The 22015-nt window shown below is 43.2% G+C and overlaps 1 protein-coding gene across 3 annotated transcripts in view; it reads right to left on the reverse strand.

Annotated features, from left to right (window-relative positions):
* The window catches only part of LOC129708636 (alpha-1,3-mannosyl-glycoprotein 4-beta-N-acetylglucosaminyltransferase C-like), a 150344-nt gene that overhangs the window by 61262 nt on the left and 67067 nt on the right, over window positions 1-22015 (reverse strand). Inside the window, exon 1 of one of the 3 annotated variants that reach the window (XM_055654515.1) lies at window positions 16057-16643. The exons of 1 other annotated variant lie outside the window; for it this stretch is intronic. The gene's annotated coding sequence lies outside the window, so the exon portion shown is untranslated. Of the gene's footprint in view, window positions 1-16056; window positions 16644-22015 lie in introns of those variants that run through there. One more of the 3 variants, XM_055654514.1, reaches the window with a different exon arrangement.

Genomic DNA, 22015 nt, shown 5'->3' on the forward strand with positions numbered 1-22015 from the left:
GGGGAGGAGAGGAGAGGGGAAAGAAGAGGGAGGGTGAAGAGGAGGGGGAAGGAGCGCTGGGGGTGAGGGGGAATGGAGGAGGATAGGGGTAGGAAGAGGGATGGTGAGAAGCAGTTGGGGGAGGGTTGCCGTGATTCGCGTTACAACGGGGATCTCTTGCGTCACAACAGGAACCCGTCAGCCACGCCTGCGCAGTTGGGGGCTATGGGTGAGTGGTGGAATGTTGCGTTGGGGGAACAGGGCCCAACGTGTCCGCACCTGGTGTAGTGTTTCATAGCAGACATTTACTTGACACAAGTAATTCTCAGCATGTACATGTAAATAGATATTAGATCTATATAGTGACACAGAAAATGTAGTGTGAACATTGTGTCATTCTGGAGTGTTCGGCCAAACAGCAGGGAACATAATAGATCACATTGAGATGGATGAGACAAAGGGCTGTGCTGTCTGGATTCCAATTATCTCCTTGAAAGATAAATTGAAAATCCAAGACAAGGGTCATGATAAAATCAGGATTAGATGAAGGGGAACATTAGATGAATGGGCCAAGCATTAAAGCCCCAGATATTTTAGAATCAAATTATTTTTTACTATTACAGTACAAATCACGATAAACTTATGCATAGGTCCATGGCCACTAAAGGGCCTGTCCCACTTTCATGAGGTAATTCACGAATTCTCCCAAGTTTTCCCCTGATTCAAGCTTGCAGGATGTTCGTAACGAGTCCGTAGGATTTCGTAGATATATCGTAGCGGCTCGTTATGCCAGCCGTAGGTACTCGGGGCATCAGGTAAGTCGGGACGTTTTTTCCAGCCCGATAAAAAATGTCCACGAGTAAAAATAGTCAGGATGAAAAAAATTGCAACTTTTTACTCGTAGTTAGTTCGTGGGCAGACAGTGAGGGTAGTCGTAGATATTCGTGGGTACTCGTGGCACGGCAGCTGGACAGAGAAATAAAGGCGAGTGAAAAAAAAAGCTTAAGTCAACATCAGCACGTGACCTCTGTAACTCCAGTTCGTGAGCATATTCGTGGAAGGTCGTAGGAGTTCGTAGATTGCCAAAATCTTGATTTTTCTTTTTTAGGCCCTTTAAACTCGGCAGAGGTTTTAGATTAAGTCGTGAAAGTGGGACAGGCCCTTAAGTCTAACCCAAAAAAAATGGTGACGGTAATATCTGATGGTCTGTCATGTATTTTCATCGTATTCAAATCCTCATTACGTCTAGTTTCTGGTTCCGAGAAGCTCCTGAACCACATTGTCCAATTGTATCTGAACAATCACACTCTTAGCCACAATGAAATCTCAGCAACCTTAGTAGAAAATAACTGATTAAACCAATCCAAACGTTCTTAATTCAGCATCAAATACTTTGTTTATTTTCTCCATCAGTGCACAGATTGTGAATGGAATTGCGTTTACACATCTATTTCTGAGATTGCTAGTTGCTGTATTCATGCCTATCCTTCACCACCAGAATTCAATAATCTCCAAAGAAATGTATTGAAATGGCAATGCATTCATTATAATAATAATAATAATAATAACTTTATTTATAAAGCGCTTTTAGACAACATCAGTTACCACAAAGTGCTGTACATGGGAAGTCAACAAAAAGTTATTACAAACTACTTAAACCATTAAGACGACAGGACTATAAAAACAGTAAAAATTAAAAGACATTAAAAGCACTAAAAACAGGAACAATGTCTCAGCCAGTGTCTCAGCCAGTGAATAAAAGTGAGTTTTTAGGGAGGATTTAAAGATGGACAGTGAAGGGGCCTGTCTGATCTGCAGCGGCAAGGTGTTCCAGAGTGCCGGGGCAGCAACAGAAAAGGCTCTATCCCCTCTGAGCTTCCGCTTAGACCTTGGTACCTCAAGGAGCAGCTGATCCGCTGACCTGAGGCACCGGGCAGGAGCATATAGGTGGAGCAGCTCAGAGAGGTAAGGCGGGGCGAGGCCATTCAATGATTTAAAAACAAATAAAATAATTTTAAAATGAACTCGAAAGTGCACTGGGAGCCAGTGAAGGGAGGCCAAAATTGGCGTAATGTGCTCCCTCTTTCGAGTTCCGGTTAAAAGGCGAGCGGCAGCATTTTGGACCAACTGGAGACGAGCCAACGAAGCTCGTGAGACTCCAGAGTAGAGTGCGTTACAGTAATCCAGCCGAGATGAAATAAAGGCATGGATTACTGTTTCAAAATGCTGCCGCTCGAGAATGGGCTTCACCTTTGCCAGCTTCCTTAGGTGAAAGAAGCTGGACTTAACCACTGCGCCTATTTGTTTATCTAATTTAAAATCACCGTCCATCATAAAACCCAGGTTTAAAACTGTTGGCTTTACGAACACTGCCAGTGGACCCAAGTCAACAAAGGGAGGTTCACGGCAGCCATTAGGGCCGAACAAAATCACTTCTGTCTTTTTTTCGTTAAGTCCCAGAAAGTTTAAGGCCATCCAGGACTTAATGTCCTCAAGACAAGACAGAAGTGATTTTAGGGAATAATTATCTTCTTTCCAGAGTGGCATGTACAACTGGCTATCATCCGCGTAAAAGTGAAAGGAGATGCCATGCCTTCTTAAACTTGAGCCCAGTGGAAGTAGATAAAGGGAGAAAAGCAGGGGCCCTAAAATTGAGCCCTGTGGAACCCCATATGCCAAGGGAGCAGAGGAGGATTCAAAGCCACCAAGGCTTACATGCATGGTTCTATCTGCCAGATAGGACCTGAACCATCCCAGGGCACTGCCACAGATGCCCACTTGTTGCTGTAATCGGGAAATTAATATTCCATGGTCCACAGTGTCGAAGGCGGCAGATAGGTCCAGCAAGACAAGAACCACATAATTACCGGAGTCGTTTGCCAGGAGGATGTCATTAGAGACCCTTAGCAAAGCCGACTCTGTGCTATGCATAGCCTTGAAGCCAGACTGAAAGACCTCCCGGACGGATGTTGTGCTCATCCAGGAAGAGTTTCAGCTGAGCATAAACTACTTTCTCCATGATTTTCGAGATAAATGGCAGCTTGGAGATTGGCCTAAAATTGGCCAGGACAGTCTGGTCCAGGCCAGGTTTCTTGAGTAATGGTTGCACTACAGCATGTTTAAATTTTACGGGGAAAACCCCAGAAGACAAGCTACTGTTTATGATGGCGAGGACCGACTGGCCTATGCTCGGGAAGACCTCTTTAAAAAGAAGAGGAGGGACAGCATCACATGGGGAGCCCGACGGCTTGGTATGGGTAACCACATCCTCTAGACCCGACAGCGTCAGGGGAACAAACTTATCAAATGCCACCAGGCAAGGGGCCGGAACAGATGGGTCTGAGGCAGGAGCTGAGATAAGAGCCCTAATAGAAACAACCTTGTTTATAAAGAAGTGCAGGAAGTCGTTGCACAATTCGGGCGATGCTTCCAGGCAGACAGGCTGTGGGGCATTTAAAACAGAATCAATAGTTTTGAATAACGCACGTGGATCGTGACGCTTAGACACTATTATATTAGAGAGATAATATCTTTTTGCCTCTTTAACAGTATTTTGGTAGTTTCGCCAGCTGTCCTTTAGGATTTGCGATGAAACCTGTAGCCTGTCCTTCTTCCACATTCGCTCAGCTCTGCGACATTCCCGTCGAGCTGTACGAGTTGCGTCACTGAACCAGGGCTCGGGTTTAGCTCTGGGCTGCAAAGTTTTTAATAGGGCCACAGAGTCGAGAATAGTTCTGCAGGAAGAGTGGAACCAAGAACTAATCTCCTCCGTACCGATGGAAATGGACGCAGAGGGGGCACAGAGCTGATTGAAAGCGGCAGAGAACTGGCCAGCAGCAGAGGGGTTAAAGGTCCGACAGCGCCGAGCAGACGCAACAGGTCTAACTGCAGCACTGGAGAAACCAACATCAAATATTACCGGCATGTGATCAGAAAACACACTATCACAGACCTCCAAGTTTAACACAGGCAAACCATAAGATAGTACAAGGTCCAATGAATGTCATTGAAGAAGCTACACACTTTCAACAAGAAAACAATGGCCAGCGGGTTGAGTTACTACCTCATTCCTCCATTGACCTGGGTTCAATCCTGACCTCTGTTGCTGCCAGTGTGGAGTTTGCACATTTTCTCTGTGACCACATGGGTCTGCTCTGGGTGCTCTGGTTTCATCCCCACATTTCAAAGATGTGGTTTGGTAGGTTCATTGTCTTCCGCCTCTTCTCATCTTAGTCACCTCTTCAAAAAATTCAAACATATTTATTATCCCTAATAAATCCTTGCCTTTCTAAAGCAGGTAAATCCTGTCTCTCAGAACCCCCTGCAGTACCTTTCCTACCACTGATCCCCACCAGTGTGCTGGAGAATGGTAGAATTGGGGACACTCGATAGGAATAAGGAGAGAATAAAATGGGATTAGTGCAAGATTAGTGTTAAAACAAGTGCTTGTTGAACAATGTGGACTAAGTGGGCTGAAGGACATGTTTTAACGCTGCAGGACTCCCAATACCAAAATGTGTATTTCATCCTGAAATGCTTTTTGGAACATGAAAAATATGCACTCTGCAGTCAAACAATAGGCAATGAACCTGATAAAATTCATAGCAAGTTTGAAAATCTGCATTCCAGCCTCTGTAACATTGCTTTTATCTGAGCCTGCCTCGGTCCATTTACTGCTGAAACTGTTTGTTCCTCAACAACAAATATTTCCGTGCTCTCCTGGCGACTTTACTACCTCTGTAAACTATTAAAGTGGTTGCTAATTTTCATTTGAGTCCTAATCTACACTAAAACACTTATCCCCCGATACAATATGCACTCACTTATACTGCTCTTTGTTTAGAAATGAATCCTTTGTCCTGCCTCTCCTTGTATTTCATCCCTCCAGCTTTCTTAAATATCTTCTATCCTGACCTTGTTTTATTTATCTCACTTTTGAGGGATTGCCTTTATAGCCATGGGATTATAAAGACAATCAAAAGTGAGGCGAATTCTTGCAGAAGATCTCTATAAAACCTATATTTTTGATCAACTTTAGTCTGCCTCGATTTCTGCTTCATTCTTTAACTGGATATCAGTTTTTAACTGACACTCTCCTGTGGAAAAACTTGGAATATTTCCGTTTCAAATAAAATATTGACATGAAAGTTTATTATGTTGGTTACTGAACTAATTTTTATCGAATGTCAAATGTTTGCATGTTGAATGAGGGGCGAGGAGAGGGTAACAAGCAAGTGAATTAACTTAAATGTTCATAGTTTTGAGACACATAATTTTGGTCTTCGGCACTTCAGCCCACACCGACCATCGACTACCTGTACATTAGTTCTATGTTATCCCACATTCGCATCCTACACACTTGTGACAATTTACAGTGGGCAATTAACTTACAAAGCTGCACTTTCAAAGTGGGAGGGATACCAATAGCACCCAGAGATATCCTACACGGTCACAGAGAGAGCGTGCAAACTCTGCACATACAGCACCTGTAATCAAGATTGAACAGAATAAGATCCTCATCAATGAATAAGATATATTCGCTGCTCCTGATGTGGCCTATTTTACATCGGCAAGACAACGCATAGACTAAGCCATTGTTTCGATGCACACTTGCGTTCGTTCTGCCAGGGCATGTTGGAGCTGCAGGTTTAGTAATCATTTTAAATCCCCTTCCCATACCGACATTCTGTCCTTGGCCCCCTCCACGGCCATAGTGAGACCACATCCAAACCGGAAAAACCTACAGCCTAATGATAGGAAGACTCAATCCTCCAATTTCAAGCACCAACCCACCAAACCCCCTCCTTCCACTCCCTTACATTTCGCCCACTTCTGTATGCTCTTCTCTCACCCTTTTCACCCCAGAATCCCTTTTATTCCACTTCTTTATCTGCTCATTCCTCTGGCTTTATATTTCACTCCTCCACTTCTTTCCTTATCCTTTGGCTTCTTTCCTCCTTCAGCTTTTGTAACTATCTCCACCCATCTGACAATCATTATCCTCAACCGCATTCACTTATCAATAGCCAGGGTTTACCCCACCTCCCCCAACCATTCCCAGCTTTCTCCCCTCTATTCCGTCAATCTGAAGAAGGGTCCCGACCCAGAATCAGTACCTGTTCATTCCTCCCACAGGTACTGCCTGACCCGCTGAGTTCCTCCAGCACTGTGTGTTTTGGTCACAGCTACTTGGAGCAAGTCTGATGTACGATTCTCACTAAATCCAATCAAACTTCTGCTTTCAGTTTCAGGGACAATTACAATTCAAGGAGGCAGACCAAAAAACAAGTCATATTCAGGATTTAACAGCTCTCTCCTGCTTCCCCCCATATGTATTGGCAGGCAATGGTAGGAAGTACTTTTTCTCAATAGCATTTCAATCCAAGGTTAGAATTGATCAAAGTGCAGTTTACCAAATAGTGTTTTACAGTCTTTTCGGGAATAACATTATGCTCTGTCACTATTCAACTTATTCAGGAACCACATTATTTATCTTCTCTGCAGCAGAGACCACACGGGCCAAGCCCATGTTATGGGGGCGGGGTGGAAAGGAAGGGTTGCTTTCCTAGAAAATGAGTCATAACACAATTTCCAATAGCAAGGCGGTATGTGTCAGGAAACGCAAAGTAAATAAAAAAAATACAATAGCCAGCTGGTTTGCAAATTTTTTAACCACACAGTCTATTCTATTTTATTAATGTCTCTAAATTCCAGGTAATGATTTGCAAATTCTGGAAGGGTAAATTTCCATAACCCAAATGGTTGTTATATAGGGATCACCTGTACTAAATGAGTCAAGTCAAGTTGAGTGTATTGTCATATGTGCATAGAAGATAGACACAAAATGTTGGAGTGACTCAGCAGGTCATGCAGCATCTCTAGAGAAAAGGAAGAGGTAACTTTTGTGCAGTGAAAAGCTTTTGTTGCCTCCTAATCAAACAGCAGAAAGACAATACATGATTACAATCGAGCCATCCACAGTGTACAGATATGTGATGAAGGGAATAACGTTTAGTGCAAGATAAATTCAGTAAATTCAGTACACATATTTGTGCGTATGTGGGGATACGGATGTAATAACAAATACAGGGTATAGATACAATTAAGGTACAAATACAATGCAAATCTTGCATGCAGCTTCATGGACACAGAGTCGCAAAACACACAAAAACATAAATCCCACGTAAATTCTGAAAGAGTGAAAAGTAAAATAGTCCTTGCAAAGAAAAGGAATCTGCCCAAAATGCACAATGAGAAAACAAGTCCACAGCAGTACAGGAAGTGGTCGGTAATGCCCTGTTGTCCAAAGCTCGCTGTAGGATCTTTGCCGTTGTCATGGTAGGATTAGGGCTGTGTAGATCAGTTCAAGAACACTGACAGCTGTGGGAAGGTAGCTGCTTCTGAAGAAGGGTACCGACACAAAGTGTGGGAATTCAGATATCTGTACCTTATGTATCTCAACAGTAACAGTGAGAAGAGACATGGCCCTTCCGTTAGGAACCCTCCCCGACCGATACCATCTTCTTGAGGCAGCAACTCATGCAGATTATTTTGATGGCAGGAAAAGCTGTGGTCTGGGCTGCTTGCAGCACATCCTCCAGCCTTTTACATTTCTGTGCAGTGAAACTGCCAATACCAGGCCATAACGCAATCCTGAAGCAACTGAACCATTCCACCAACAATTAGCGAGCAGTCCTGATCTGCTATCTACCTCATTGGAGACTCTCGGAATATCTTTGATCGTACTTTACTGAATTTATCTTGCACTAAACATTATTCCCTTCATCGCGTATCTGTACACTGTGGATGGCTCGATTGCAATCATGTTTTGTCTTTCCGCTGTTTGATTAGGATGCAACAGAAGCTTTTCACTGTACCGATAACATGTGATAATAAACCAAACTTAAACTAAATACTTTCTACAGTGCATCTGTGGAAGTTTGTTCAAGCATGGGGTGACATGTCAAATCTCTTCCCTCATAACATTAGCTTGGCTAAAGAAAGAAGAGACTCTGAGACACACACCTTCTTTGTGATTATGTGCCTGGCCCAGGGCAGAACAACTGAGGAGTTAATAGTCAGCAACATGAACCTGCGAACTCTCAACACTGTCAACCCACCAATGAAACTGACACATACTCTCCCGACTTTCTGTTTCTGAAGTCAACTATTAATTCCATGGATAGTTACAAAATGCTGGAGTAGCTCAGCGGGACAGGCAGCTTCTCTGGAGAGAAGAAATGGGTGATGTTTCGGGTCGAGACCCTTTTTCAGACTGGTTTTGTTACTGTTGAACGCCATCAACCAGGGTCCTATCGCTCTCCTATACACTGATTCATCACCATTCATGAACTGGCCAGTAACAGTGGTGTCATCGATGAAATTGCAAATGGCATTGGAGCTATTCTTAGCCACATAATAAGTGGTGCAAAGAGGGTAGTGCAGGGAACAGGAGTCTGTTATAGGTTTACAGCAGGGATGCAGCCCTGAAGTGTACCTGTGTTGATGGTCAATGAGGAGATGCTTTACCAATCCACATTAATCGAGGTCTGTCATGGGTATACAGCAGGGAACCAGGACCTTCCGCCCAATTTATTTATCCTAAGTTGGCATTCTGAGCTTGTCCAATTTACCTGCAGTGGGCTCATGTCTCTCTAAATCTTCCCCAAATATACATATCCTTTCAAATGTCTTTTGAAAATCGTAATTGTATCCACTTCGATAGCTTCCTCTGGCAGTTGGTTCCAGATACAGACAACCCTCTGAGTGAAAGTGTTCCCTCTGAGCTCCATCTTAAATCTTTCCCTTCTCACCAATATCATATGCCCTCTAGTTTTGGAATCCTCTACCCCGAGATAAAAAGACTGAGCGTTCACTTCATCCATGCCACATGTATACATCAATAAAGTTTACCCCTCAACCTCCTATACTTCAAAGAAAGACACAGCTTATCCAACCCCCTGCTGTAATTCCAACCTGCAAGTCCAGGTTACATCCTGGTGAAATTATTTTGCATCCTTTCCTTCTAATGGCATCCTTCCCATAGCTGGGTGACTGGAACAGCACATAACATTTCAATTGTAATGGATCATGCTGCTGCATCATGATGTCCTAACTTTTGTACTCATTACCCTTCCCAATTAAGGCAAATGTCAAAGGCCTTCTTCATCATCATGTCCACCTAAAATCACATGCTTCAGGAAACCATGCAACTGTACTCGTAGATCTCTCCAGGGCTCTCCCAATAGCTGGAGATTTACATATCAAAGGACAGCATTAATTAGAGTTACATCCATTTGCCATTCCTTTGCCCAATTACCCAGCTGATAAAGATCTGGTTGTAAACTGAGAGATCCTTCCTCATTGTCCACAATTACACCAAAAATTGGTGGCATCTGCAAATTTACTAACAAAGTTAACTGAATTTTCCTCCAAATCATTAATATTAGTAACCAATAACAGTGGACCCAGCACTGACTCCAGCGTTACACCACTGGTCACAGGCCTCCAATCAGTAAAGCAATTTTCTACAACCACTCTTTGATTCCTTCCTCCAAGTCACATTTGAATCCAATTGGTTAGCTCTCCTTGGATTCTATGTGATCTAACCTACCAGACTAACTACCAAGTGGCACCTTGTCAAAGAACTTACAAAAAGATAAATACATAAAACTTACATAAAGATAACGTGCACTGCCGTGTCCTTGTCATTCCACTTGGCTACCTCTTCAAACATTTCCATCAGATCCTTGAGACACTATTTCCCATTAAAATACATGTTAACTATCTCTAATCAATCGATGCTTATTCAAATGCTGATAGCTTCAGTCCCTCAGAATCCCTCTAACAACCTTCCCACCACTGACATCAGGCTCACCAACCTGTAGGTTCCTGGTTTCTCCTTGCTGCCATTATAAAATAACAGCACAACATTAGCCACCCTACAGTCTTCTGGAACGTCATCTCTGGTTGAAGACAATTCGAATAAAGGGCCTGCCCCACTTTCACGACCTAATTCACGACCTCTGCCGAGTTTTGCCCTTGACTCATGCTCGCAGCATGATTGTCACGAGGTCGTAGGAGGTCGTAGGTAGGTCGTAGCAGGCCGTGATGCTAGTCGTAGGTACTCATGGCATCAAGTAGGTTGGGTGTTTTTTCTAGCACGATGAAAAATGTCCATGTAAAAAAGGTTGTGAAAGTGGGACAGGCCCTTAACTCAACAAGAGCCTCCTCCTCGCTTCTTCCTTATCTTTCCACAGCTTGGTAAGGTCCTAGGCATTATCCACCTTAATGCAATTTAACAGCAACAAAATTCCTCTTTGGCAATTCATATTCAATCACAACATAGACATCACGCCACATATGGCTCAATTCCTTAGCTTCCATGATCTTCTCCACATTAAAAGCCAATGAGAAATATTTATTTGAATATCTCCCCTATCTCCCTCCGCTGGCTCTACACAAAGGTGGTTATTAAGGAAGTCAAGGATCTAGTTGCAAAGGTAGGTATAGAGACCCAGGAGCATTATGAACAGAGTGTCGGCCTTACAGCCAATGCTAAAATCAAACAATGCTGCTTCTTTAAACCACTGGGCAACAATAACCATTTATACAGACATTTGTTTGACATTTTAAATGACCATCAGGATAAAATAAATTAATAATTTTCCCATCATCGTTCAAAGGGAAAGCTCTACATTAAAGATTTACAAGCAAAGAAAGGAGCTTATCATTTCATCTCCAACAACAATATTAAAATTTGAATTGTCACGATTTATGAACTGCACAAAGAAAATAATATTTCAAAAAATAAAGTAATTTAATTTTGAAGTCTACACTTAGAAATACTTGTAGAAAACTGTTAGGAGATTTCAGCAAGGACGATTTTCAGAAGTGGGTACAGATAAAATATTCTCATTTTAATTTTTTCTCTGCATGGAGGATATCCATTTTAGTGGTTAAATCAAGATTCAGGCAAGAAATAATGCTTTTTTGAGGGAACAACAATACTCGATCAGTCTGAAGAAGGGTTTCAGCCCAAAACGTTGCCTATTTCCTTCGCTCCATGGATGCTGCCTCACCCGCTGAGTTTCTCCAGCACTTTTGTCTATCTTCGATTTTCTACCATCTGCAGTTCCTTCTTAAACAAACTTCCTGTATTTGACTTGTTTTGGTAAAATGATCAGCAGGAGGATGTGGAAGATTGCAACCTTCTTGTGGTCCAACGAACGCAATCAACCCGGCGAACACAATCAAATAATATCAAATAGAACAATTTGTCCTGCAACTTTAGGCTGTGCACGTTGACATACTCAAGAAGAAGATCAGCAGCAGGATTCTTATTGACAAGCTCCCTCTGCAGCATTAATTAGCAAGTCAATATTTTACTCCTGTTCGGACTATGACACTTTAACAGTAGTTTTGTGCTATTTCTAGCAAATATTTAATGAAATAAATAACTTTGAATATAGTAGCAGTGGAGCAACAGAGTTAGTGCTCCAGGGCTGCGCAGGAAGTGGTACAATAAAATATACCAGGAAACTAGAGTGCAGCTGTGGAGTTACAAACATCCTGGTGTGTGTATAGGAAGGAACTGCAGATGCAGATTTAAACCGAGCGTAGATACAAAAAGCTGGAGTAACCCAGCGGGAACGGCAGCATCTTTGGAGAGAAGGAAAGGGTGACGTTTTGGGTCGAGATCTGAAGAAGGATCTCGACCCAAAACGTCACCCATTCCTTCTCTACAGCGATGCTGCCTGTCCCGCTAAGTTACTCCAGATTTTTGTGTCTATCCTGATGTACATATTACCCTTTTCTATGCTTTGAACAACCTTGAACTTTTTAATAATAAAATAACACATCAGCCCTCAACATTATCTTACAAATTATATTTCAAAGAGGGGCAGACAATGAAATAACAAAAGCCATCTCTGTGATGGGGAGAGGCTAAGTTTGTTCAGGTACCATCATTCTTTCAGAGCTGCCATTAAGAGTTTAGAAAAGATTTACAAAGATGTTGCCAGGACTGGAAGCCCTTAACTATAGGGAGAGATTGGGCAAGCTAAGACTTTATTATTTGGAGTGCAGGAGACCAAGGGGTGTTATAGCGGTGTATAAAATCACGAGGGGAATTGTTAGAGTGAAAGCACATTTTTTTAATCCAAGGTAGGGGAAAACAGATCAAAGGAGAAAGATTTATTAAAAATCTGATGCAGGACTTGAAATTAACGGTTGCCCAGGTGCCAATGGCCATCAAAAGTCCCGCCAAAGTCTACATTTATCCCATAGTCCCATGATACTAAAACAGATGATGTGGAGTAGACTTTGTGCAGTACTATTAGTGGAATCTTGCCGTCACTGACTGGGTCCACAAATGGGGGGCGTCGGGAAAAGTGGGAGGAGGGGTTGGAAAATGGGAGAATGGAGGGAGAGAGGGAGAAGAGTGGAACGGAGCGGAGGAAAAGAGGGGAAGGGGAGACCTCACCCTGACAGTGACAAGTCTGATGAGGAGGATGCTCTGCTCGAGAGTGACTCAGATGAAATTAAAATGACTTTTAGACGTATTTGAACAGCTCTGTCTTTACTTTGCTTTTCAGGAGATGGTTTAAATATCAAGCAGAAAAGTTACACAAGTTCTCACAAATATAATGTTTCTGTTCATTTAAAGTTGATATCCCCCCCCTGCACAAAAAAGTACTTCAGCCATTTTTATTGCCCTCCTGGGCACTCACTTTCCAAGTTCCATGATTGATTCAATATAGTCACCTACTTCCATGACTCATCTTCTTAGTGGGCATAGAGTAAAAGAGGTACTATGTACATTCAAAAGTGTGGTATAGGTCTGGTCAGGTAATAATTAATAATAATACAGTAACAAGTATGTTACAAGAAAAACAAAATCAAAGTACACTTCCATTCGCTTTATTTCTTTTAAATTACAAAATCCAAGAGCAGAAGGGATATATTATGTATCTATTTTTCCCCTCTTGATGTTGTTACTGTGTCTACCTTCAAAGGTGTCAAATAGATCAATTCAATTCTTTATCAATTTACCTTGCTGTGACTGGGCATAACAGAGATTGATGGTTGAAGATTCAAAAGGAAAAGACCCATGCTATGGCCATGTCATGATAATTTTCAGTCCTTCACAGAAAACATGTTTGCATCAATCTGTAGTGTGCATGGTTAAGCATATATGTTACCGTGGTCCAGGATTTATTGACACAGGTTGATCATATGCTGAATAATCCAACCGCATTTTTGTTTGGAAGTGGAAAGAAATAATAGAAATTGCATTCATTGCAACGTGTAAAAAGAGTTGAGATACTGTATTATAATTTTGCTGCGTCATTGTGGTATATATCATGTCTTGATTGGTGAATATGTTTAGCTTGTGACTTTATTTGAAGCAGAAATAATATGTGAATGCTTTATTGAGCATAATTCCGACTGGTAACTACGCACTTCGTCCGAGCACATTATCACACGCGTCATGCAAGCCGTCTTAAATGACCACCTAAAGTGACATTCAGCAACCTAAAAAGCTGCCTATGTTGCCTGGCTGGCAACAGTGAAAAAAAGTTAAGTGGGAGCCCTGTGATGGGGCAACTTTTTCACTCAGAGGGCTGAAGGTATATTGAATCTGCTGGAGGTAGTTCAGACAGTTACAATAGCAACATTTAAGAGACACTTGAAAGCCATATACTTAGGAAAGGCTTAGAGAGTTATGGGCCATATGTGGGCAAACAGGACTGCTTTAGATGGGACATCTTGGTTGGCTAGCACGAACAAATTGAACTGAAGGGCCCGTTTCTGTGCTGTGTAACTCTATCGCTCTGCCCAGTTAATAAATTAAAGGGCAATTAAAATGAGGGAGAGAAAGACAAAATAACATATTGGAACTGTGAGCTGGAGAACAGAGCTGTTGCTGGAAATCTGAACAATAGACATCACTGGAAACACTCAGCACATTAAGCAGCATTTGTGGAGGGAGAATAAAAAAGAGAATTAAAGATACTGCTGGATGACCTTACACAAGAACAGCCTGGAGGGGACACAACCAAGATGGGCTGGTATGTTTAGTTAATATATTATGCAGAATATATGAATGCAACATGTGGACACTAAAGATGAGGTGTGTTGCCTGGAGCATACATTGGCCTTTCCTGGATTATTGTAGCCAGCCAAAGGCTTTGGTGCTTTCATAAACCCGATCTAGCCAATGTGCTGTTGATTCAACTTCCTGACAACCATACAGTCCAAATGCTTTCCCTCAAAGGTAGACACAAAATGCCAGAGTAACTCAGCTGGACAGGCAGCATCTCTGGAGAGAAGTAATGGGCGACGTTTCAGGTTGAGACCCTTTTTCAGACTTTCCTTCTATTGAGCCAGTGCATGCCACGACATTAACTCATAAATCTCCTCTCCCTTATTCCCTTCTTAACGCAGAGCACCAGGATAAGAGAGATAATGTTTCTTCTTGAATCCATCTTAATTCATCCATCCACCATTAATCTGTCCACCAAGATGCAGGACAGAACACCACAGAAGATCCTTCTTCCCTCTGGCTATCAAACTGTACAACTACTCCCCCTTCTGTTGTGGGGTAGACTGACACAGACTTCCCCCCTTTGGTGAAAATTGCCCAACCATTACCATTATTGAGTCTGTCCAAAGCAAGCGCTGCTGCGGAGGACATCGCCAAGGACTGCTCTCACCCCACAGAAGACCCTCCTACCATCCGGGAGGCGCTACAGGTCTCTCCGTTGCCGAACCAGCAGGTCGAGGAACAGCTTCTTTCCGGCGGCTGTCACTCAAACAACGTACCTCGTGACTGCCAACTCACCCCCCCCGGACACTTATGTTATTTTTTTAATTCAAATCGTTTGCTATGTCGCTCTTCAAGGGAGATGCTAAATGCATTTCGTTGTCTCTGTACTGTACACTGACAATGACAATTAAAATTGAATCTGAATCTGAATCTGATCTGAATCTCAATCTTTGCATATCTCCAATCCTTTCCACCCATCACACTAATTTCATGTATTTTGTGTTTTTATGACTTGGCAGGTCAATATCCCTCCTGGGATAAATAAATTTGTAATCATATTGACATATTGGTAAAACAGCACTGTGTATTTAAAATAATCTGGATTTTTAAAAATACACTTTGAGGGTAATTTCTTCTGTTTGTTGACAGAAAAACGACCTCATTCATAATCAGATATTATAATATCCTCACAGTGGACTGAAACTTTGGCTTCCAGGCAAGCTTCATTTTGATTTTACTGACTAACCAAATCCAGTCAGTAACACTCTCTTCTTGCCAGAGTGGGAAAACGGTGTAATATCCCCATAAATAATGCAGACACAGGGAACTGCAGATGCTGGTTTACACAAAGTGCTGGAGTAATTTAGCAGGTTAGGAAGCATCTCTGGAGAACCAATGTTAGGCTGAATACCAAAATCTCCAATATTAGGTTGAACATTGATTTCTCGAAGTTTAGGTTACAGCCCAAAGGCATGAATATTGAATGATCCAATTTTAGGCAAATAACCTATAAACAGCCCATTTCCTGTTCTACTTGGATTCACACCAATGTTTTCCCCTTTTCAAACTAAATTCCATCATCTGGCTTCATAAATAGGACCTATTCCTTGTCTCTTTATCTCAGATCATTGTCCAACTATCCGCCAATCACCCCACTCCCCTAAACCTTTATCCACCTATCACTTACTAAACTTTATCCCACCCCCTCCTCTTCTCTTCCAGCTTTCTCCCACAACCACCACAATCAGTCTGAAGAAAGGTCCGACCCAACAAGATGTTATCTATCCATGTTCCCCATACAGGCTGCCTGATCCACTGAGTTACTCCAGCAATTCGTGTCTTCGCCCGCCCACCTTCCCCCCCAAAAAATAATACTCAGAACAACCCACGCGAAGAAGGGTCCCGGCCCGAAACATCCTCCAGAGAGGCTGCCAGACCTGCTGAGTAACTCCAGCACCAAGTGATCAGCCCACGTTACCCGCCACACTTAGAAGTGAGGGCAATAAAACTTTTTGTTTTTTGCCTACCTGAGACCCCAGCAGTCATCCCAGTTCCTTCAATCACAACCATGCTGGCGCAAGAGCAACGCTGAACCACTTATCGACTTTGTGGGGGGGATTTTTACCTGAGATTACACTAGAGCCGGATAAATCCGCAGATCGGAACACCGAAACAACTGGATTGCAACCGACTTGGCTGCCGTGCGCTGTGGACTCGGGTGGCGACTTGTGTTTTCTTTCCCTCCCTGCTTGCACAGTATCTCCAACAAGTAAATGACAGACTTCACGTGTCCGGTTAGAAAGTCCCGGGGCGGAGTCTAATTTACATTCCTCGCAGTGAGCCTGAGAGCGAGAGAGAGAGCCCCGGGCTGTCGTTGCCTCCCGTCAGCGTGTGGACTCGATGTTACTGGCAGGCGTTGGCACCGGTCTGTACACGGACCAAATGCATCATTCCTGGCGTGGTGCGTGTGTGTTGACAGATTGCCTTTTACTTCTATAAATGCCGGGGCGATGGAAGAGTTACTCCAGCCGCCTGTCCTCGCCCATCTATCTACAGACTGGCTGGCGGGCGGGTGTGGGGTCGTGGGCGCAGCGACCGATGAGGAAGTGAAACCGAACAGAGCGTAAAACGGGCGGCGCCAGCACAGCACACCGCACCGAGCCTCAGCCCCAGCCCCAGCCCCAGCCAGCAGCCCCAGCCCCCCACCTCAGCCCCAGCCCCAGCCCCAGCCCCAGCCTCAGCCCCAGCCCCAGCCCCAGCCAGCAGCCCCAGCCCCAGCCAGCAGCCACGGCTCCGCTGACTAAAGCAGCTCTCTCACAAGCCGCTCTAAAGGTTGAGCCCGACTGGGTGTTTTTCTTCTTCTCCTTTGGGGTTCATATTCTCGATAACAGGACTTTCCCCAGTCTGGAAGAGGACGGAAATACGTTTGAGAAACATTTATGTTTTGTCAGAACAACTTGTGTTTTGAGTTGGGCAGGATACACGCTGAGAGCTTCTGACAGCAGCAGCGCCCACAAGCTTTAATTCCCCGCCTTCTGTTGTATTCATCTTTTTTTTTTAACGTGTCTTAACTTTCAAACAGATTAAAGAAGGGAAATAAAATGCCCGAAATAGTTATTTTTCCCCTATAAAAATGCCAACAAAGAGTTAAACATGTAACATGCCATATGAACTGGTGGTTGTACTGACAATTTCCAACAGGCATTTGAGAAAGTGTCACATCTTAAAATGAAAGCATATGGTTCGTGATGAAGCATGTTTGTGTACATTGAAGATCGGCTTGCTGACCTCAGCTTTTATAACGCATAGACTTTGCTTTGCCAACTCAGGTAACCTCCCAATTACTGCCTCCTTGTGTCCTCCTCACAACATACTTTCCCACCTACTCTGCATCAACAGCAAATGTGTAACCACGCTGTTGATGCCTTCGCCCATGTTATTTATAAGGGGAGGGAGGAACTGCAGATGTTGGTTTACAACGAAGATAGACCCAGAATGCTGGAGTAACTCAGCGGGTCAGGCAGCATGTCTGGAGAAGGGGAATAAGTGATATACTCGAGTCATTCGTGCCAGCTTCGATTTGTTCTGGACCTTTTCATACCCCTAGTTTTCCTCTCCCGTGACTATCAGTCTGAAGAAGGGCCTCGACCCAAAACGTCATCGATTCCTTTTCTCCAGAGTTGCTGCCTGACCGGCTGAGTTACTCCAGCACTTTGTGGCTATCCATGTGAAGTTGTCCATTATGGTCGGAAATAAATAACATTATCTGAGATGGATAAACTAATGCATTGAAGTGTGTTTATTTCAACACATGGAGTGTCCTGGGTAAAGTAGATGAACAGAGTCTGGATCAGTGCCTAGATTTATAATGTAATGGCCATTATGAAGACTTGGTTGCAAAAGAGACAGGGCTGGCAGCCCAATATTCTACTGTTTCAATGCTTCAGATGTAATGGAACGAGGTGGTGAAGTTGCTTTACTAATTGGGGAGAATGTCACGGCAGCACTCAGAGAATGTTACCAGGCGATATGAGTAGAGCTTAAAAATAAAAATAAACAATAATCACTTTAACGGGATTGTACTATAGTCCTCCCAACAGCCAGCGGGAAATAGAGGAGTAGAATGTAGACACATTACGGAAAGATGCAAAAGCAACAGGATTGTCTTAATGGGCGACTTTAACTTCCCCAATATTGACTAGGACCTAGTGCAAAAGTCTTAGATGGTACAGAATTTGTTAGGTGTTTCCAAAAGTATTTCCTGAAACAGTATGTGCATAGTCCAACTCGAGGAGAGACCAAACTGGATCATGTATTGGGAAATCGAACCTGGCCAGGTGACCCGTCATTGGTAGAGCATGTTGGGAACAGTGATCACAACTCCATAAGTTTAAAGAAATAAGGATAAGTCTAGAGCTTGGAAAAGGTACTAAATTGGGGTAACGCAGATTACAGCATTATTAGGCAGGAGCTGGGCAGTGTAAATTGCGAGCAGTTGTTATTGGGAAACCCACATCCGACATGTTGGAGTCAATTAAAAGTCAGCGGATCAGAATTTAGAACAACCATGTTCCAGTAAGGAGGAAGTAAAAAGATCTGTGGACAGACCACTTGTTGTAATATATACAGTGGCTTGCAAAAGTTTTCACACCCCTTGAACTTTTCACATTTTGTCACGTTACAACCACAAACGTAAATGTATTTTATTGGGATTTTATGTGATAGACCAACACAAAGTGGTGCATAATTGTGAAGTGGAAGGAAAATGATACATGGTTTTCAATTTTTTTTACAAATAAAAAACTGAAAAGTGTGGCATGCAAAAGTATTCAGCCCCCCCGAGTCAATGCTTTGTAGAACCACCTTTTGCTGCAATTACAGCTGCAAGTCTTTTGGGGTATGTCTCTACCAGCTTTGCACATCTAGAGACTGAAATTTCTGCCCATTCTTCTTTGCAAAATAGCTCAAGCTCAGTCAGATTGGATGGAGAGCGTCTGTGAACAGCAATTTTCAAGTCTTGCCAGAGATTCTCAATTGGATTTAGGTCTGGACTTTGACTGGGCCATTCTAACACATGAATATGCTTTGATCTAAACCATTCCATTGTAGCTCTGGCTGTATGTTTAGGGTTGTTGTCCTGCTGGAAGGCAAACCTCCGCCCCAGTCTCAAGTCTTTTGCAGACTCTAACAGGTTTTCTTCCAAGATTGCCCTGTATTTGGCTCCATCCATCTTCTCATCAACTCTGACCAGCTTCCCTGCTGAAGAAAAGCATCCCCACAGCATGATGCTGCCACCACCATGTTTCACAGTGGGGATGGTGTGTTCAGGGTGATGTGCAGTGTTAGTTTTCCGCCACACATAGCGTTTTGCATTTAGGCCCAAAACTTCAATTTTGGTCTCATCTGACCAGAGCACCTTCTTCCACATGTTTGCTGTGCCCCCCACATGCTTGTGGCTAACTGCAAACAGGACTTCTTATGGCTTTTTTTCAACAATGGCTTTCTTCTTGCCACTCTTCCATAAAGGCCCGATTTGTGGAGTGCACGACTAATAGTTGTCCTGTGGACAGATTCTCCCACCTGAGCTGTGGATCGCTGCAGCTCCTCCAGAGTTACCATGGGCCTTGGCTGCTTCTCTGATCAATGCTCGCCTTGCCCGGCCTGTCAGTTTAGGTGGACGGCCATGTCTTGGTAGGTTTGCAGTTGTGCCATATTCTTTCCATTTTCGGATGATGGATTGAACAGTGCTCCGTGAGATGTTCAAAGCTTGGGATATTTTTTTATAACCTAACCCTGCTTTAAACTTCTCCACAACTTTATCCCTGACCTATCTGGTGTGTTCCTTGGGCTTCATGATGCTGTTTGTTCACTAATGTTCTCTAACAAACCTCTGAGGCCTTCACAGAACAGCTGTATTTATACTGAGATTAGATTACACACAAGTGGACTCTATTTACTAATTAGGTGACTTCTGAAGGCAATTGGTTGCACTGGATTTTATTTAGGGGTAACAGAGTAAAGGGGGCTGAATACTTTTGCACGCCACACTTTTCAGTTTTTTATTTGTAAAAAAATTTGAAAACCATGTATAATTTTCCTTCCACTTCACAATTATGCACCACTTTGTGTTGGTCTATCACATAAAATCCCAATAAAATACATTTACGTTTGTGGTTGTAATGTGACAAAATGTGGAAAAGTTCAAGGGGTATGAAAACTTTTGCAAGCCACTGTATATCAATGATGTAAATGTGGATGGGTTGGTTGGTATGTTTGCAGACAAACTTGGTAGGGTTCTGGAGAATGAGGAAGCTTCACAAAGTACTGTGCCTTCCATAATGTGTGGAACAAAGAACCATCATTTATTTATTTGCCTCTGTACTCCACACTTTGAGATTTGTAATAGAAAAAAATTACATATGGTTAAAGTGCACATTGTATCTTAAACACCATTTTTATACATTTTGGTTTCACCATGTAGAAATTACAGCAGTATTTATACATAGTCCAAACAAGAGAGGTTTATCAGAATGCTGCCTGGATTAGAGAGTATTAGGTATAAGGAGGTTAGGTTGTATTGGATTGTTTTCTCTGGTTCGTCAGAATTGAAGGGAGACTGATATCTATATAATTAAAAGTCTCATCTTGACCACTTCCTGTTTGCACTGTGCTTTGATTTTAGAAATACACGCTACCACATATGGCTGCGATTTTTTGGCCATCTTTCTCAGAGTCCTCCTCCGCTGCGCAGGCCCAGAGGATTTTTCCCATCAATTAAAAATAAAAGGCTTATTAGTGTTTAAAAAATCTTGAGATTCTCTCTCCTGTCAATCAATGCCATGAAGGCCCCGCCCCTTCTGATAGGAGGGGGAGGGACTATAAAACCCAGAAGTGTGGGCGTGGCTCAGTCTGTCTGCAAGATGGCGAGGTAGTGGTCATGACTCTCTGAGCTGGGAAACTACAGAACACTGAGTATGCAGTGTTCTTGAATAAATGATCTGTTAGCCTTTAATGAAAATGAAATGAGTTGTTTGGCCAGCCCTGTGCTTGAAACTGCAATGGCAATGGAAATGTAGTGAAAATACAACGAGTTGCTTGGCTTGAGCCTGCCCTGTGCTTGAAAGTGCAATGGCAATGGAAATTAAGTGAAATTAGTTGTTTGGCCTGCCCGAAACCACTAATTTCGACCCAAAAGGCCCCTATTAGCCGAGAAACCAGTTCCTATTGCCCAAAATGCCCACATTAGCCCAGGAAGAGCATTTTGGCCCAAAAGGCCCGTGCCAGGCCAGGAAAAGTGCAGAAAAAGTGCCTTTCACTCATTTAATTACAAACAGCCACTACGGCCCATCAGGCCTGTACTAGCCCAGAAGTCCCTTTGGCCCATCAGTAAGTATTCCCCCTGCAAGTATTAAACCTCACCCCAGTATTTTTCTCCCTTCCTTCCTTTTCTCCCTGTGAGATCCAGGCCAGGATAGACTTTCCACCTTCATTGCTGTGATCTGCAGAAAAATATGAAAAATGTCTAAAATTGATTCTCCACCCTCTCCCCCTTCTCGATCAGTCTCTCACCTGTTTTGGGCAGAATTTATGGCAGCTTCTGGCACCAGACCTGAGTGTGAGCTGCCAGCCCACCAGGCCTGAGTGACTGAGCTACCAGCCGAAGAATCCATTCAGCCCACAATGTACATACTAGCCCTCTGGAAACCAGTCCCTTCGGCCCACAACACCCTTACCAGCCCCCCAGAAAACCCCCCCCCCCCACCCCCCCCCCCCCACCCCACTGTCCAGCAATATTGGAATTGGTGGAGAATATTGGAAATTGGTGGGGAATATTGAGTTGGGGGAACAGCCCTGACGTGTGAACATGGGACCCAACGGGTCCCACTTAGTCTAGTAAATAGATAATAATATGAGAGGAGATTTTGTTCTGTCATCCCGTTCGCGATTTAAAAAACAACGTTGCTTAACTATTGAATCGCTGGATGA

Source organism: Leucoraja erinacea, chromosome 24 (assembly GCF_028641065.1).
Source record: "Leucoraja erinacea ecotype New England chromosome 24, Leri_hhj_1, whole genome shotgun sequence".
Classification (NCBI taxonomy): Eukaryota; Metazoa; Chordata; class Chondrichthyes; order Rajiformes; family Rajidae; genus Leucoraja; species Leucoraja erinaceus.